This window comes from Triticum aestivum, chromosome 3B, assembly GCF_018294505.1.
Source record: "Triticum aestivum cultivar Chinese Spring chromosome 3B, IWGSC CS RefSeq v2.1, whole genome shotgun sequence".
Classification (NCBI taxonomy): Eukaryota; Viridiplantae; Streptophyta; class Magnoliopsida; order Poales; family Poaceae; genus Triticum; species Triticum aestivum.
Window position 1 is genome coordinate 243,225,394 of NC_057801.1, and position 5,128 is coordinate 243,230,521.

Here is a 5,128-nt window from a genome sequence, read left to right on the forward strand (position 1 = left end):
CGAGCGCCTAGAGACGCCCCGAGCCCCCTGGTCCTCCTCCCTCACTCTCTGCTCTCCCCCTCGCCCTCTAGCCCCTTCCACGACCTCACTAGAGAGCACTTCGCCGTCGCCGTGTTTCACCCATGTGGCCAACGTCCTCCTTTCGCCACGCCGCCATGTCCGGCATCTCTACTATCGAGCACCACGTCTCCACACTGAAGGAAACAAGCCGGAGGGCCCCGCTTCGTCGCCATCGTCGTCGCCTTCGGCATCGGACGCCGGAGATCCGCCTCGCCGCCTCGCTCGCTCCGACGCTCCCCCGGCCCCACCGTCTGCACCGGCTAACTCGCCGTGAGCAATTGACCCTCTACCCTCCGCCTTTTCCCTCGCGCGCGTCCCGTAGCCACCGTTCCGCAAGCTCCCGAGCTCACCGTCGGCGTCCTTGTCGCCGTCGTGGCTTGAGCTCGAGAAAGCCGTGCCCTTGCACTGCATCGAGGTCCTGATGACCCCAGGAGGCCGCCTAGCCCCTTTGCTCGCTCGCCTGCTTACTCTAGTGTCGTGCTTGTGCAAGCAGTAGCACCGGCCGCCGCCCCGCTCACCGCCATCAGCGATTCCGGCAACCCTAGCACCACCCACCACCACTAGTCGACGCGCCTTGTCGCGCTGCTTCTGTAGGACCCAGCCACGCGAGCTCCCGTCGCCGGAGTTGGCCGGACGGGCAACCCCTCCATGTCCCGATTAGCACCGGCGGCTAACCGCTGTTTTGGATGACGTGACACGTCATTAGGGGCTAATGCTCCACTAATTAAACCCCAGAGTCGCTAACACTGGACTCCACCGGATAACTAATCCCCGGTTTAAAAAATAAACCCTTTTGGTTAAAGCCACAGACAATGACAAGCGGGTCCCGCCTGTCAGGTTTGACCTGGACCGGCCCTGTTCACCAGATGATGTTAGCATGACCTAATGTTGACGCGGTAAATATTTTCTGGTATTTTAAATAAATGAGAGATGATTTATTTATTTTAGAAAACACCCCAAACTTCTCAAATTCATAGAAAATAATCTATAACTCCAATGGAAAAGATTTATATATGAATAATTATCAAAAAAATCCAAAGAATCTGAATATGGCATTTTCATGCATGTTTGAACAAGATAACTTAACTGTTTAGGATGAAACATGAATAGGACAATTTTGATAATAGTTTTGGAGTTGGAATTTGATGTAGTTTTGAATTCCACTTCAATCAAAATGACTTCCTGTTGCATTAGCCCAAATCATAGCATATTTCCATGTCATGATCATGCATCATATTGTGCATCGCATTGATTGTGTTCTTTCTCTGTTGCCGGTGATTCTCCCCTCTCAGTAGATGTTGCTTCAATGATGTGATCGATGACACCGATGAAGAGCTATACTATCTTAGGAAGTGTCAGGCAAGAAAACCCCCTTGTTCATTCCGATACAATCCCACTCTCTCGCTCCTGCTCTCTTTTACTGCATTAGGACAACAACGATTCAACTGTTACATGTTGTGGTTGCTGAACCCCTTTCCTCTGCATGAACTGTCATTGCCACAGTAAATAGATGAAACGCACTAGCATGAGTAGGAGTTGTTTGAGCCCTGGTGTGCCTACTCATTCATGCTTGTTTGTCATGCCTGCTATTGCTTAGAGTTGTGTCAGGTCTGATTCATCAGGGATGAATTGGAATGTGGTGAACATGTCCGGCTGTTGAGAGCTAAGCGTGGGAACACGATTTGGTAAAGGTAGCAATGAGAGGCCATTTAGGAGTACATGGTGGGTTGTCTCATTAAAACCGTCCTCAGGAACCGAGTTCTGTGTTTGTGATCCATGAACAGCTACTACCACACATTGGGCTCCGGGCACTCCAAGCTCTCTCGACTTATTAATCAACTTGATCTCTGTCCAGGAGTTGCAACTAGTTTCTGGTGTTTGTAGGTAGCGTTAGTAGTCTACCAAGTGGCACCCGGTAGAGGTGGGCTTGGGACAGACTAGGCACTGTGGCATGGTGTACCAAGCGTAGATCCACCCGTCGAGGTGGGCTTGGGAACCCTGCACACATTGTTTGGGGCCGTGAGCGACACCCCGGCCGGATCTCCTTGTGGATGGAACCCGAATAGGCGATAAACTTGGACGAGAAACTTGTGTGGTTAGTCAGGTTGTGGCCGACACCCTCGCTGGGCTTCCGCTTGAAGGTTGTCGAGTACATGTCGTGCAAACGGCGATAAGTGGTGAGAGCATGTGTGAAGAAGTACACCCCTGCAGGGTTAACATTATCTATTCGAATAGCTGTGTCCACGGTAAAGGACTTCTGGGTTGGCTGTACAGGTCATAGACAACTTGAAGTGGATACTCTAAAATGCGCAAGATAAGCGTGAGTGCTATGCATGGCGTTCTCATAGGTAGACGGGAGCGGATCCATAGTTGTGTATTGATTGGTGAATATGTGGACTCGTGTGCACCACCTCAAAAGAGTTACTTGCAGTCATAGTTTAGGATAGCCACCGAGTCAAAGCTGGCTTGCTGCAGTTAAACTCCACCACCCCCTTTGTTGATAATGATGCATATGTAGTTAGTTCTGATGTAAGTCTTGCTGGGTACATTTGTACTCATGTTTTCTTTATTTATGTTTTTGCAGAGAGACTTCAGTCTCTAGTAGTTCCGTGTGGATTTCGATGTTTAGCTTGTTACCTCAGCTACGATCTTGTGCCCTCGGCAGGATCTGGTAGATAGTTAGGCTTCTCAGCCTTTTTGATTTGTAAATGTCTGTACTCACACATGTTAACCTTCCGTTTGTGCTTTGACTTGTATGCTCTGAATGTTGGGTCATGAGACCCATGTTTGTAACACTTGGCTCCTTGGAGCCTAATGAATGAATACATGTGTTATAGAGTTATGTTGTGATGCCATGTTGTATTTGCACATATCGAGCATATTGTGTGTATATTATTGAAATGCTTGGTATGTGTGGGATCTGACTATCTAGTTGTTTATCCTTGGTAGACTCTCTTACCGGGAAATGTCTCCTAGTGCTTCCCCTTAGCCTTGGTAGCTTGCTACTGCTCTGGAACACATAGGCTGGCCGGCATGTGTCCTTCTTCATTCATGTGTCTGTCTCTTTGGGGAAATGTCACGCGGTGTCTACCGGAGTCCTGTTATCCTACTACAGCCCGGTTTACTGGAGTCCTGCTAGCCCAGTTGCTACAGCCCGGATTTACTCGGTCATGATCGACACATTCGTTGATGGGTCATCTATGCCTGTCCCTGTAAGTTAGTGCCGGTTTCGGTTCATGACTAGCCATGTCAGCCCAGGCTCCTTGTCATATGGATGCTAGTGAAACTTTCATATACGTGTGCCAAAAGGCGCAAACGGTCCCGGGCCTGGTAAGGCGACACCCGTGGGAATACCGTGCGTGAGGCGGCAAAGTGATATGAGGTGTTACATGCTAGATCAGTGTGGCATTGAGTCGGGGTCCTGGCACTATTATTGATGGATTCCACCTCACACGAGTCCTCATGGATGGTGGCAGAATCCTGAACCTGCTTTATCAGGATACAGTGTGCAAAATGGGTATCGATCCCTCAAGGATCAAACCCACCAAAACTACCTTCAAAGGTGTCATACCAGGTGTAGAGGCCTGTTGTACAGGCTCAATCACACTGGAAGTGGTCTTCGGATCCCCGGACAACTTCCGAAGCGAGGAGTTAATCTTCGATATCGTCCCCTTCTACAGTGGTTATCATGCACTGCTTGGACGAACCGCATTCGCTCGCTTCAATGCGGTGCCACACTATGCCTACCTCAAGCTCAAGATGTCCGGACCTCGCGGTGTTATAACAGTCAATAGAAATACAGAGCGCTCCCTCCGTATGGAGGAGCACACTGCGGCCCTTGTAGCAGAAGTACAGAGCAACCTCCTTAGGCAGACCCTGAACTCAGCAATAAAACCCCCGGACACCATCAAGCCAGTCCGAACTACTCTGCAACAGGATCGTCCGGCCCGTCCAGAGCTCACCTAGTAATTCGGCCTCCGTTCTAGTCCCAATAAAGCGGTGAAACTCGTGTCGTGCATACATAACTACGCACTTAAGATACCATGGGCATAGACTGAGGCACAGCTAGACTGCGGTCCACAATGCGGCTCAACCGCACCAGGACCCGCATACCTTCACCTTTTTCTTTCTTTCAGGTTCTTCTCTTCTTGAGGCTCTTCCGATAACCTGATCATCGGACCCATCACGGGATGGATACACCAAGGAAGCAAGGAGCTTTGACGTACAAGGGAATCCCCTGGTGGTCTCTGCTAACAATCACTATACCTATTTTACATACCCACACGCAGATCGCTCTTGGTTAGGGCATGTCAAATAACCCTATTTGCTTATCGCACTACTTGTATACATACACCTTGACGTATTACTCAAATAACAATGGAAAATAGTTTGTAGCATTAGCTTATTACTTCACTTTTTTTCCTTGATTGTTTATTTATTACAAATCGCACTCGTACATTCTGGTACGTTCAGTTCGCTAGGGGCTTCAGTGTACCCCATAACACGGCAAGAAAGTCCGAACACTTTTGACAGTGCGGCACCCTGAACTTATAGCATTATATGCACCAGCTCAGAATCGTGTCTTGGGTCAATAGTTGGGTTGCCCGGCTCCTGTGCTTGCTACCCTACGTGCCGCTATATCGGCTAGGGTAGTAAAGGGAGAACTACTGCGATTGTGTCCCGGATCTTCCGGACGAGCACCACAGTAGAGAAAGCCGAAAACTGACTGTCATGATGCGGCGAGAGCTGGTCGCTGTTCGAGAGGTTTCAAATCCTTAAAGATTTTTTCCACTTTATGCGAGGAATCGGTCTTTGTCCGATTTAGGCATGTATAGCGCCCCAAGTTCGGCCTTCCGAATACCAGGGGCTACGCCAAAATTTAAAATTATAGAACTTCTATGGCTAAGTGAGGGTGATAAAGCTGTATAGTCTGATTGCCTTGTTCATTGCGATAGACACCTCCTTAATGGACCAAAAACTTAGATAAAGAGTGTTTAGATTTATCCCGAACACCCTTGTACTAGTTACATGGGGGCAGAAGCCGACAATTGGCCAACTCTCAGAATTT